Source organism: Macrobrachium rosenbergii, chromosome 48 (genome assembly GCF_040412425.1).
Source record: "Macrobrachium rosenbergii isolate ZJJX-2024 chromosome 48, ASM4041242v1, whole genome shotgun sequence".
In the NCBI taxonomy this organism is placed as follows: domain Eukaryota; kingdom Metazoa; phylum Arthropoda; class Malacostraca; order Decapoda; family Palaemonidae; genus Macrobrachium; species Macrobrachium rosenbergii.
Genome location: NC_089788.1, coordinates 73,591,523 through 73,606,891, shown reverse-complemented (window position 1 = coordinate 73,606,891; position 15,369 = coordinate 73,591,523). Strand labels below are relative to the sequence as shown.

Here is a 15,369-nt window from a genome sequence, read left to right as displayed (position 1 = left end):
GACGATCAGCAGGAAGCGCCGGCGAAAGGAAGAGAACGAAAATGCCCATATCATCCTCTCCATCGTAACGTCTAACGCATTGTTACGCAATGACCAACAGCATCATCCCCCCCCCTCCCCATCTCCATGTAACGTAACAATGAAAGGAAGAAGCCTCGCTCGCTCCCCGAAGGAGGAAAACGGAAAGTGAACGAAAAAGTAAAAGTCCGGCGGGAAAGGAACGACGGGAGCTGCGTTTCTGTCTGAGTCGAGATCAATCGCGTTCGGCTGACGAGCTGAGAAGGGTCGTTCTGCCAAGCGCGCTCGCTCGCTGTCCCGTATCATACCCGTACAGAGTCGGTTTACAGTAGTTGCCAGTGATTTCTTTTGCATGGTCAAGACTTGTCTAGCTAGCAACTAGCTTAGCTCTCCATCCACTGTAACTTTAAATCGCGTTGGGCTGATGAGTTCAGAAGGTTCTTTCTGCATAGCGCGGCCGCTCGTGTCCCGTACCATACCCGTATAGAATCGCTCTAGTTGCCAGTGATTTCTTGCAGAATCCAGATCTGTCTAGCTACAAGCTTCGCTCTCCGCGTGGATATGGTCACAGAACTGCCGGCGATACGTCTCAGCTTACGTCGGAGCGACGCCAGAGGGCCTAGGTCAAAGTTCAGTGTCTCGAAGGAGAGATTTGAATATTGATTAAGCGACTTGAAGAAATTTCATTGATGATGAAGCTGGGTATGTCGAAAGGCAGGTCCATTTTATGGATCTCTGGACTGGTGAGTATTCTTGTTCTTGTGGATCTCCTGACACCCACACATGCACACATAATATATATATATATATATATATATATATATATATATATATATATATATATATATATATATATATATATATATATATATATATATATATATATATATATATATATATATATATATATAAAATTTGTCCCAAGGCCAAGCGCTGAAACCTATGAGGTCAATCAGCGCTGAAAGGGAAACTGAGAGTAGAAAGGTTGAAAGGTGTAACGGGAGGAAAACCTCGCAGCTACACCGAGAAACAGTTGTTAGGGGACGGTCGAGGAAACTCAAATGAAAGAAAGAGAATATGAATGGAGGTACAGTAAAAGTAATGAAAGGGGTTGCAGCTAGGGGACGAAGGGACGTTGCAAAAAACCTTGAGTAACGCCTGCAGTGAGCCACGCGGGATGCACTGACGGCACTACCCTCCTACTGGGTATTTAAAATATATCTTTTCCTAAAAGTTTGCCGGCTTTTTCTGTCCGCCCTCAGATCTTAAAAACTACAGAGGCTAGAGGGCTGCAAATTGCTATGTTGATCATCCACCCTCCAATCATCAAACATACCAAATTGAAGCCCTCGAGCCTTAGTAGTTTTTATTTTATGTAAGGTTAAAGTTAATCGTGATAGTGCATCAGGCAGCGATATAGACCAGGCCACCACCGGGCCGTGGTTAAAGTTTCATGGGCCGCGGCTCACACAGCGTTATACCGAGACCACCGATAGATCTATTTTCGGTGGCCTTGATTATACGATGTAGCGGCTGTACAGAAAACTCGACTGGGCTGAAGAAACTTCGTCGCATTTTTTACTTGTTTTACTATAAGATATACTTTTAATAATGAATAATGCAAAGGAACGTACACCCTCGTGTCCTGATTTTGACCAGGCCTGACGGAAGATAAGAAGAGAAGTGAGGGAGAAAGGAAAAGAAAGTAGGAATGAGGTAATCATATATAACAGTTTAATCCTCTGACCTGAATTTTACGAAAATCGATGATTTTATAGACAATTTCAATTTTAAAACTCAAATTACTTTCGAAAGCAGCATTTATACGAACGTTTAAACACCTCAATATAATAATAATAATAATAATAATAATAATAATAATAATAATAATAATAATAATAATAATAATAATAATAATAATAGGAAAAAGATCTTCTTTAATACAGGTTTTGTTAAACAAAATGGCAGTTTCAACAGCATTTATTTTATATAGTAAACGCTCAATTCGTCTTATCAGTTGCTCTTCTTGCGCTGGAATGGTTGCAAGCAATTGACCGATATTCATATCCGGTGGTTTAATGACGTGTAGGAGGTAGTTCTGTAGGGTGTCGAGTGTCGACTAGTTTCGCCCTTCTCGTTAGGGCATCATTCAGGACAGGATCGCAGGATGCAATGGATATCGGTCAATTGCTTGCAACCATTCCAGCTTAAGAAAAGCAATTGATAAGACGAATTGAGCGTTTACTATAAAAAATAAATGCTGTTGAAACTGCCTTTTTGTTTAACAAAACCTGTAATAATAATAATAATAATAATAATAATAATAATAATAATAATAATAATAATAATAATAATAATAATACTAAAAGGTATGGGGCTCGCAACCTCATCCCAAAAGATTCGCTGGCAGCAGGAATGCTACTAGTAATCTGATAAATCAGTGCTTTCATTAACAAAAATATAAAAATTAACCCATTCACTGTTGACTACTACAAGCAAATGACTCCATAATCATCCTAAAGCAAGTTGTGCTCAATTAAGGTAGATTGCTTTCAATCCCATTCACACTAACTTTACTTATACTATAAAAGGTTTATCAGTGCCAACCCGGGGGACCTCTCTCTCTCTCTCTCTCTCTCTCTCTCTCTCTCTCTCTCTCTCTCTCTCTCTCTCTCATACATACATAGTCACTTCTACAGTTACCAATTATTATTGGAATTATCAGTCTCTCTCTCTCATATATACGTAAACTCACTTCTACAGTTACTAATTATTATTGGAATTATCAGAGTCTCTCTCTCTCTCTCATATATATACATAAACTCACATATACAGTTACTAATTATTATTGGAAAATTATCAGTCTCTCTCTCTCTCTCATACAAACATAGTCACTTCTGCAGTTACTCATTATTATCGGAATTATCAGTCTCTCTCTCATTCATACATACATAAACTCACTTATACAGTTACTAATTATTATTGGAATTACTTATACAGTTACTAATTATTATTGGAATTATCAGTCTCTCTCTCTCTCATACATTCATAAACTCACTTCAACAGTTACTCATTATTATTGGAATTATCAGTCTCTCTCTCTCTCTCCAGTGACCGCCAATTGACAGTTTTTCAGTCCCCCCCTCCCCCCACCTCAATCTCTTTCCCTGTACCCGATCGTCGTGTGCGCTGCGTGTACGCTTGACTTTGGCGTACGTCTTATGTACGCCGTCGCGAGCGCGAGCGCGCACGCCTATTATATGAGAGCGGTTTCACCCCCATCGTGTGAATAGTTTACCAACTTCGACCACGTATCGCCGTCCGAGTTCGATCCCCCGGGGGAGTTATTTCTCTCTCTCTCTCTCTCTCTCTCTCTCTCTCTCTCTCTCTCTCTCTCTCTCTCTCTCTCTCTCGAAGTTTTGAGTTTTCCCTCGGTCTTCTTTAAGTGTCTTTTTGTGTTTTTCTAAAAGCTGGTGGTGGTGCTCGCTATCCCTTCGGGAGAGAGAGAGAGAGAGAGAGAGAGCTTAGGTATTGCAGAGATATTAAGACTTTGATGTTAGAGAGAGAGAGAGAGAGAGAGAGAGAGAGAGAGAGAGAGAGAGAGAGAGAGTCTCTCTAAAAACCTTTGAGGAATACGCGGGTGCAGGTTGCTAAGAAAATGAATGCTGTTCCACTGGCCAATGACAGATGTCCCACACATGGTATATCTGCATTCACTCACTCTCTCTCTCTCTCTCTCTCTCTCTCTCTCTCTCACACGTTCTTACTCCTTTCTCTCTCTCTCTCCTTTTCTTGATCCTCATTCTCTGTCCTTCTCTCTCATTTTGTAACTCTCTCTTTCCTTGTTAATCCTCTCTCTCTCTTTCTCTCTCATGAGTTACCCTCCCTTTTCCTTTTCTTTTGTTAATTCTCAATCTTTGCCAGTTCCCCCGACTCTCTCTCTCTCTCTCTCTCTCTCTCTCTCTCTCTCTCTCCAAGGACATAGAAGAGAAAATGAAATCCCCAATTCTAGCTTCGATCACCCGAAGGCATTTTCACAAACAGTGATTTTAGACGTCAACCGACTTTCTCTCAGGGAAAGCACGCGATGAAAGAAAGGAGGAAGAAAGGAAACAGCTGAATCAAACATTTAATAGTCTAAGAAAGTGGTTAAAGGATGACAGGGTACCAGTGACCTTGGCATTTTGGGGTATCAATAGTTCATTGCAGTTTCTACCGTTTCGTTATTGATTCGAAAGTTTTGAAAGTACTTAATCTTGTGAATCTCTCTCTCTCTCTCTCTCTCTCTCTCTCTCTCTCTCTCTCTCTCTCTCTCTCTCTCTATATATATATATATATATATATATATATATATATATATATACATACATACATACATACATACATACATACATACATATATGTATATATATGGATCTCTCAATATATATGTGTGTATGTATATTTACATACATATATATATATATATATATATATATATATATATATATATATGTATACATACACATACAAACTTGTATATGATATATATATATATATATATATATATATATATATATATATATATATATATATATATATATATATATATATATATATATATATATATATATATATATATATATATATATATATATATATATATATATATATATATATATATATATATATATATATATATATATATATATATATATATAAACATACACAAAATCTACTGGTCACTTTCCACCAGTATATATGCAAATGTAATGACCTCTTTTCAATTTCCTCACTTTTCGAGAAATCTATAGGTCATTGGAGCTATTATAAATACACACACACACATATATATATATATATATATATATATATATATATATATATATATATATATATATATATATATACATATATACATATATTTATATAATATATTTGTGTCACAATTTCTGGCAGACATTCAGCTCTGCTTAACCCATAAAAATAAAAAAATAATCAAATCAATATATCAACACCAGAACAAAAACCGCGAGTAACTGCGTGCATATGCATCAACACCAAAATTAAGCAAAGCCCAACATATCCATCAGAAACAAACAAACACACAGGAAGCTCCCTCCTCCCCTGTCTTTAGGTCATAAAAAATAGCGCGGGGAATACCAGCGGCCAATAAACCCTATGGTTTATGGAAGAGAGGGGGGAACGCGAGACAAACTTTCCTATCAGCGAGGGACCCGGCTGCCCGCCTAAGTGACCCCCATCAATAGCGAGACTCCCAAAAATCCATTAAAAATACCGAGATTGTGATTTATTTCCGTCGAGTTGCCTACTTCTTCTTCTTTTTCTTCTTCTCCCAGACCCTGTACATTCCTGCCCACTTCCCTTCCTCCCCAGATTTTGTACGAATTTTAGTATTGAGGTAACGGGGCAACAGCTTCTTTGATGGGGATTTTCATGTGCATATTTTAGGAGCCGTTGCAAAGAATATATTGTCCATTACTCCTACTACTAACACAACCCTACGACTTCTGTTTAGGAGCCGTTGCAAAGGATATATGTTGTACATTACTACTACTATTACGTGTGCTTAGGGGCCATTGCAAAGGCTATGTTTTACTGCAGCACCAGTAGGCTACTACTATTAATTATACTTAGGGAGCCGTTACAAAAGCTATGTTTTATACCACTACTACTAGTTTTGCTTAGCAGCCGTTGCAAAGGTTAAAATGTCAGTTACTATTAATACTGCTACTACTATTACCGTTACGAGTTACTGTACTAATTTATATTGCTTAATTAGAGCTGAAAAGTGTATGGCTTTTAAAATGGTTCCAAAATAATTAGTAATCATCTGATTTTCGAAATTCATAGCATTTCGGAGAATATTACGCGTTCTTTCAGACTAAACCATTTTGGACAATTTGTGATTTTTTTTTCAAAATCATACACTGATATTACAGTATATTCTATTATATCATATGCAGATTCATTTATCAAGTTTTCCGAGGTCACAAAGAGCTTTTTCCCCCTTTACTTTCAAACTTGTCACCTAACTTTCTCAATCAAAATCATAATAAATACTTTCCATTGTAATTGCTTTACTCTCTGCAAGTAAATGTGGTAAGATGCAATTGCAAGAAGCCGTTATAATTCTAGCAATTGCATCTTATCACATTTACCTTCATAGAGTAAAGCAATTATTCCTCTCACCCATGACTTCGGCACTCTTTCTTCATCCAGGCGTACCTTACAAACCCTGGTCAGCTACTCAATCACTCTGTCGCCACTGTACCACAGTATCTCATTGTATCGCAGATATATTTTTTCCTTCGCTGAAACTTTTATTTCCTTATTTACTGTTTTTATTCCTTCTTCCTATTCCCATGTACCAACAAAACCAGTGTCTTTGTCAGGAATATAATTTACTTATCTTGGTTACCAGAGGAATATTGGAGGTTTTACATATCGAGTAGTACGTGTTATTTCTTACTCAGGAATCGAACCTGGGGTCTCTCACTCGCTAGGCGAGTGTCCTTCCTGCTGAACTACAATGACTCATTATGGATCTGTACAACTGAACTACAATGACTCATTGTGGATCTCTGCAACTGAACTACACTGACTCATTATGGATCTCTGCAACTGAACTATACGGACTCATTATGGATCTCTGAAACTGAACTGCAATGACTCATTATGGATCTCTGCAACTGAACTGCAATGACTCATTATGGATCTCTGCAATTGAATTACAATGACTCTTTGTGGATCTCTGCAACTGAACTACACTGACTCATTATGGATCTCTGCAACTGAACTACAGTGACTCATTATGGATCTCTGCAACTGAACTGCTGTGACTCATTATGATCTCTGCAACTGAACTACAATGACTCATTATGGATCTCTGAAACTGCACTAAAGTGACTCAATACGGATCTATGCAACTGAACTACAATGACTCATTGTGGATATCTGCAACTGAACCACACTGACTCATTATGGATCTCTGCAACTGAACTACAATGACTCATTATGGATCTCTGCAACTGAACTACACTGACTCATTATGGATCTCTGCAACTGAACTACAACGACTCATTATGGATCTCTGCAACTGAACTGCAATGACTCATTATGGATCTCTGCAACTGAACTGCAGCAGTGACTCATTATGAATCTCTGCAACTACAATGACTTATTACGTATCTGAGAAATACAGTTCCAGGAATAACAAACGCCCCTCCCCCCCACTCCCTCTCTCTCCCAACACATCCCCCTTTCCCTGCCAGGGAAACAAATAAAACACAGAAAAATCATAAACAGTATCCCAGAAAAAAAAAAAAAAATCCTGCACTCGTCATTTCCGAACGGAATTGACAAACGACCTACGGCTCCAAAAAAAAAGATAAAAAAAGTATTGAAATCACTCGCAACTCCACGAAAAGCGCGACTTCTCCCCCAAGGGCGGAAAGAGAATATCTGACGCCAGTTCGGGTGTTTACAGGGCGCCCCAAGCTTCGAAGCGTCGCTTGATAAACGCTTTAAAAATCATTCAGTTTTGCTGTAGAGAGAGAGAGAGAGAGAGAGAGAGAGAGAGAGAGAAAATGAGCCAGTCAAAACAGCAGCAAGGAGCCGTAATTGGAGAAACAATGACGGTCGTTTATTCCCTAACGAGGGCGTAACGAAGACAAATTACTACGGGAGTAGTTAGAAGGCAATTAGCGTGTCCGAGCGAAAAAGAGAGTGTAACAAAAAACTCGTTGCTGTTAACGACTTAACAGGAAGCCCTTTTGCTGTTGGACTTTCCCCCTCCCCCACCCCACCCCCCTATAAGCCCCCTTTGACGATTATTGCAAAAATGACCTGGGGCTTGATTGCCAACGTAGTGTTTCTCCGCTGATTTTTTATGAGGGCCGGGATTGCCAAAACGGAAAATTTCCTGCATTTTTTTTCAGCACTTTTCATTCGGCCAGAGATATATAACTTTAGTGAATGGAGCGTGTAAGCGTGCGTAAATTCGGAGTATGATTAGCTAGGCATTACGGACACTTTTTGCCATAAAGCTTGCGAAAAACTCATTTGATTTTCTCGAGATATGCTTTAGTGAATGGCGATTTTTAATCGTGCGGAAATTATACTCTTTGAACCTTTATTTGTCGTGAAAGTTTTGAGATTCGTTCTGTTTTAGATTTTCTGGATTATTTAACATCCGCTGATAGAGTAAGTATATCTTAGTTGATAGAGAGGCATACCCTGGCTGGTTTCTGAATGTGAAGAAAATACGTAAGCCAGGACTTGCATTGCCTGGTTACGTCGACAGGGGATGGAATGGAATGGAATATATAGAATTTTGGCCCAAGGCCTAGCGCTGGGACCGATGAGGTCATTCAGCGCTGAAACGGAAACTGATAGTCGAAAGGTTTGAATGGTGTAACAGGAGGAAAACCTCGCAGCTGCACGATGGAACAATTTTTACGCGAGGGTGGAAAGTCAGATGGAAGGAAGAGAAAATGAACGGAGGTATAGTAAAAGGAATGGAAGGGGGTGCAGCTAGGGGCCGAAGGGACGCTGCAAAGAACCACTATATGGGCCATGACTTCAGCTCCACTATCTGTCAAGTACGTCCTTTCCGCTAAACCCCAAAAACCATCCTGTGAAATAGTGCCCTGGCCACAATGGAACGTTCCAAATTATCATCATACTCGAGATATATTTTCAGAAGTCCACCTACAGGACAGTCACCCTCTATTTGTCTTATTCCATAGTTTTAGTTTTCTGTAAATGAAAACTATTGTGCCGGCTTTGTCTGTCCGTCCGCACTTTTGCTGTCCGCCCTCAGATCTTAAAACCTACAAAGGCTAGAGGGCTGCAAATTGGCATGTTGCTCATCCACCTTCCAGTCATGAAACATACCAAATTACAGCCCTCTAGCCTCAGTAGTTTTTTTTCTATTTTATTTAAGGTTAAAGTTAGCCATAATGGTGCTTCTGGCAACGATATAGGGTAGGCCACCACCGGACCGTGGTTAAAGTTTCATGGACCGCGGTTCATACAGCATTATACCGAGACCACCGAAAGACAGATCTATTTTCGGTGGCCTTGATTATACGCTCTAGCGGCTGTACAGAAAACTCGGTTGCGCCGAAGAAACTTCGGCGCATTTTGTTACTTGTTTCCTTTAGCATCTAATTCTTTGACCACGGCATCAGATTGTGAATAGATACGTTTTCAAAGTAATTTCTTTATCTCGCAGCTATTCTTTTATTCAAGTAGTTCGAATGACAATATAAAGCTGTAATGAGGCTTGAGAGACATATATAGGTATTTAGAGAGCATTGAAACGTTCCGGCCTCCATCAAACGTTTCTGATCGAATGGAGTAACCACAGAAAGGAAAATGTTTAGCCACAGGAAAGGAAAATGTTTAGCCACAGGGAAGGAAAATGTTTAGCCACAGGGAAGGAAAATGTTTAGCCACAAGGAAGGAAAATGTTTAGCCACAGGGAAGGAAAATGTTTAGCCACAGGGAAGGAAAATGTTTAACCACAGGGAAGGAAAATGATTAACCACAGGGAAGGAAAATGTTTAGCCACAGAGAAGGAAAACGATTAACCACACGGAAGGAAAATGTTTAACCACAGAGAAGGAAAATGTTTAGCCACAGGGAAGGAAAATGTTTAGCCACAGGGAAGGAAAATGTTTAGCCACAGGGCAGGAAAATGTTTAGCCACAAGGAAGGAAAATTTGTAGCCACAGGGAAGGAAAATGTTTAGCCACAGGGAAGGAAAATTTGGAAAAAATGTTTAGCCACAGGGAAGAAAAATGTTTAGCCACAAGGAAAATGGGGCAAAAATTTTAGCCACAGGAAGGAAAATTTGTAGCCACAGGGAAGGAAAATGTTTAGCCATAGCGAAGGAAAACCTTTCAGATAAGAGGAGCAGCCTGGCAGGATCTGACTGCTCAAAGAATGAACGAAAACTTGTTGATCAGACTTCATTCTGCTCCGGTTAAAAAAGTTCAGGTCAGACCAATAACGACTAGAACCCTATAGGAGGGGGGCGGGGGTTAGCGTCGTCAGTGCACCTCACGCGGTGCACCGTAGGCGTTACTAGAGGTCCCTTGCAGCGTCTCTTCGGCCCCTAGCTGCAACCCCTTGCATTCCTTTTACTGTACCTCCATTCATATTATCTTTCTTCCATCTTGCTATCCAGCCTTTCCTAACAATTATTTTATCGTGCAACTGCGGGGTTTTCCTCCTGTTACACCTTTCAAACCTACCTTCTCTCAATTTCCTTCCCAGCGCCGAATGACCTCATAGGTCCCAGTGCTTGGCCTTTGGCCTAAACTCTCTATATTCCATTCCATCCATTCCAGTTAAGACCAAAAGATAACGTTATCGCCTTATGGAAGTGTTCACGTAAACAAAAAATCACGACTAGAATAAAACATTTCTAAGTTCAATATCCCAAGGATGGGATACTGCTGATTTTACCATAATTATACAATAAAATGCCTTCAATCCTTTAACATATCCGTGAAACATGGCATACTCATTCACTGACAAACCAGCGAGCTGTGTTGCCAATCATTTCTCGTTCACCTTTAACTAATAAACTTTTTTTTTTTTTAATTATCTTTTTTTTGACAGGTCCTACTGATAGCGACGATGACGATGTTGGGCAAAACCGAGGGGTTCATGTTCGGGCGCGGGTATTCCTACACCCGATTCTGCCGGTTCCTTATCAGGAGGCCTCATTTGCTGGCAAGGTAAGATCAGGTCGTGAAGTGAAGTTCGGGTATCAAAACCATAATCAACCTTCTAATATCTAATTCACTATATACCTTAGGAATTTACCCTCTAAAGGAACTGTATGTGATAAGAGAATAGAGAGATCTGAGTACAGAATTTTGTGAAAAGTTTTGAAAGGTGTACCAGGAGGAAAACCTCGCAGTTGCACTATGAAATAACTGTTAGAGAGGGTGGATAGCAAGATGGAAGGAAGAGAATATGAACGGAGGTACAGTAAAAGGAATGAAAGGGATTGCAACATAATTTTTGGGTTGGAATACGGGTGAGTGGATTAAGTCACTGTGATCCATGTTGAAAACCAGGAAGGCCGAGATAAGTGCATTTATTATTTAGCATTAATCTTGGGTATTCAGAACTTAGTGGATTATCACTTATTTGTGATCCATGTATCAAATCCAGGATAGGCCGATATATAATATGCATTTATTATTTACCATTAATCTATATGTATATATTTTATATATGTATATATAATATAATATATATTATATTTATATATATATATTATATATATATATATATATATATATATATATATAATATATATATATATATATATATATATATATATATATATATATATATATATATATATATATATATATATATATATATAAATATATATATAGATTATCAGAACCATCTCAGATAACTGGTTAACAAACAGCAATTGTCAATTTTTAGGAAATTAAGAGAGATGTGATTTAAGAAAATACAGCCAATTACAGAAGGCTGGTGATTCACTTTTGTAAATCGTAATTACCTCAAATTCCTGTCCAATTTCTCTTTTAAACTCTTAGGTCTTGTGGCTGAAAGCAAACTTCGTTTGAGAGTTATTTTTTGTGATCCATTAGTGCAGTGGTTCTTAACCAGGGGTGCTTGCACCCCTAAGGGGTGCGAAGCCGGTTCCTAAGGGGTGTGAGGATGTCTATAAATGCCCATAAATGATTAAAGGAAAATATATTTTTATATACGCATTTTATTTTTTTGGCAAAAAAAAAAAATAATTAATAATAATAAACTAATTATTATTATTTTAGTTTTTTTTATTTCAGCAATTCAGGTGGTGGGAGAACTGACTGCTGATTTGAAAGGGGGTGCATTTATTGAAAAAGGTTAAAGACTACTGCATTAGTTAAAGGGTCAAACGCCATTTTGCTGTTTGAAATCTAACAAGTTATATATATATATATATATATATATATATATATATATATATATATATATATATATATATATATATATAATGTACATACCACTCCAGTGTGAACAAATTGTCAAATTTCAATGCTATTTATATGAAATAATTCAGTACCTATCAGCTATAAACAAAATGTGGCAACTGACTTCAGTACTGTATCGTATGTTAAAAAAGTGCATTTATTAACTAGCAGGCAACTCAAATTTCCACCATGGCTATTATCATTATTATGATTGCTATAATTTCTCTGCTTGTGATCAAGATTATGCAAATATCTACCAATATCATTTCTGATACTTCTCTAAGCTAGCATGACAATACTAATGAATTAATAGTAATTCAACAGTAAAAATAGTTCATTGATATTAAAGATAGTCAGCGTTCTTATTATTTTTTTTCTTAACAGATTACACGGCCTCATGTCGTACTACTACAAGCATTGTTATGGCTCCTATAATTCCTTCCTCGGGAAATAGAAAACGGAAGAAAAACAGAAAACGGGAAACTCTACGGGGACGGAACGCCACAGATCACGATAACCTTTTTAGTATAGTACTACGGTGTTAGCGTCGAGTAAACATGATTAGCGTCGAGTGAAATGGATGAAATAATGTCGATTCACGACTATAGTCGACGTTAAAACTGGCAAAGCTTTGAAAGAGAGAGCAAGAGCGAAGATGGGAGCGGAAACTGTAACAGAATAACAACTAATCTGATGTGAAAGTTTCATTTCTGCAATTTTGTTTATTAAGATTACTTAATTACTACGGTACTTACAGGGATACTACTTAAACAACAACTGGAACAGCAGGAACAGCAACAGGAGCAACAACTTCAAAGCTAGAGGGGTTTGACTATTGTTCTGCGTTACTTTGTACACCAGGTTCAAGGGAATACCAAAAGATTGAGGGGGGGGGGTGTTTAGAATATTAGTCTGGTGATTGGGGACATCTTCTGATAATTATATAAATGTGAAAATGGCACGTTGACAAGTAATGGCAAGTGTCAGTAGACCCCAAAATATGTTATTTCAACATAAATTGCAAGATCAGGCAATCAATTATTACATAATGTATATTTCCAGAGATGACAAAATCAATTGTAGGCTGATCATGTTAGGCATATGGGCTCTAGATTACTAATAATAATAAATAAGAAGAAGAAGAAGAAGAAGAAGAAGAAGAAGAAGAAGAAGAAGAAGAAGAAGAAGAAGAAGAAGAAGAAGAAGAAGAAGAAGAAGACATTAAATAAACAATGTATTACTGCCTATGGTGACAAAATCAAGTGTAGACAGATAACCAAAAATTAAAATTAAGAAGAAGAAGAAGACGGAGAAGACGAAGAAGAAGGAGGAGATGTAGGAGGAGGAGGAGAGGAGGCAGAAGGAGTATCAGATCAGGCAATCAACTACTAAATAAATAATTCAAGCATAGGGTTTTTTTATGAGAAATATGAGCTCTATCTTAATAATACTAATAATGAAGAAGAAGAAGAAGAAGAATCGGGTCTAAGGCCTCGCTCACTGCCCTTTCAGAAAGTTAGAAAGTAACTTAGAAAGTTAGATTAAGTAGTAGAGATGACACTCACTGCCAGATTCCACGCATAGCCCCTACAAGATCTCGCTGGCGAGATCAACTTGTTCCAGTGGAACCGTGGCACTGTGTGTCATTTTGGGCTGGCCCCAGGGTCAAAACAGTTTCGTACAACTGCTATAAAACTGTTTTGAGTTTTTGTATGTTTTGTATTTTGTTGTAAATTTGCACACAAACACGCAGTTTCCTGCTCACGGCTCATTGTGGTGTGGAAGGTAATCAGACTCATGTACAGATGAGAATTCATGCGGTTTTTCCATGACAGTACTTGCTTGATAGATGCAATAGTAAAAGTCTAGGTTGCTTTTTTCATCCAACTTTATTGCTTTTTTTTCAACTTTATTGTTTTTTCATGCCTTTATTGCTTTTCTTCCAACTTTACTGCTTTTCTCCAAGATTGATTTTTTTCGACATTTATTGTTTATTTCCTACTTTATTGCTTTTTTTCAACTTTATTGTTTTATCCCAATTCAATTACTTGTTTCCCCAACTTCATTGATTTTTCCAAAGTTTTACTTCTTTTTTGCAACTTTACAAGCCCTGTGTCTTTCAGTCAACTAGTTTTGAAAGACAATGTTTTATCAATTTGAAAAAACCAGAAATAATTTTGCAAAATACTAATACTTTTACGAAAATGAAAAGCTCGTAAATATGTTACAGAGAAAAGCAATTGTTTATTTACTGTAAATATCAACATGGCGGCCCGTGATTTTACTATACAGTCACCTGAGAGCAATCTAGTTATTTTCTGTATCTACTGATTCCTATAATCATTCTTCTAGGTGCATTTCCATAGTGCTAGAGCAATCTAGTTATTTTTTTATTTCTCTGAATCCTATAATCATTCTTCTAGGTACATTTCCATAGTGCTAGGGCAGTCTAGTTACTTTCTACATCTATGAATCCCATAATCATTCTTCTAGTTACATTTCCATAGTGCTAGAGCAATCTAGTTATTTTCTATGTCCATAAATCCCATAATCATTCTTCTAGGTACATTTCCATAGTGCTAGAGCAATCTAGTTATTTTCTATATCTATGAATCCCATAATCATTCTTCTAGGTATACTTCCATAGTGCTAGAGTAACCAAGTTTTTCTCTGTATCTGTGATTGTTCTAGGTACATTTCCACAGTGCTAGAGCAATCTAGTTATTTTCTGCATCTATGAATCCTATGATTAATCTTCTAGGTACATTTTCCATAGTTCTAGAGCAATCTAGTAATTTTCTATATCCATAAACCCCACAATCATTCTTCTAGGTACATTTCCATAGTTCTAGAGCAATCTAGTTATTTTCTTTATCTATGATCCCAATAATCATTCTTCTAGGTTCATTTCCATTCTGCTAGAGTAACCAAGTTTTTCTCTGTATCTATGATTGTTCTTCTAGGTACATTTCCATAGTGCTAGCGCAATCTAGTTATTTTCTACATCTATGAATCCCATAACCATTCTTCTAGGTACATTTCCATAGTGCTAGTAACCGCTTGCTTGCTTAGTATTACTTTTTTTTATATACCAAAATACCCTTCGATATTAAAAAATACATCATTTTGCTTTTATGTCAATTCACACTCACTGACTGACCTCAGTAGCACTAAGGCCTTATTGCGACCTACTACAATTCTTCGTTTCTTTAGCCTGTATTTCAAATGTTTTCGAGTCCCTTTACGTAATTTTTAGTCTCGTGTATCCAATTTCCTTTTTTTTTTTTTTTTTGTACAAAAATAAAAGCTTGAAGTGTAATTTCGTTTTATTTTT

At 37.5% G+C, this 15,369-nt stretch overlaps 1 long non-coding RNA gene across 1 annotated transcript; it reads left to right on the top strand.

Annotated features, from left to right (window-relative positions):
* Positions 1-217: 217 nt before the first annotated feature.
* On the top strand, positions 218-15,369 carry LOC136831734 (uncharacterized). Its single transcript, XR_010850966.1, has 3 exons — positions 218-761; positions 10,651-10,769; positions 12,420-15,369. It is a non-coding gene; the product is annotated as an uncharacterized lncRNA (long non-coding RNA).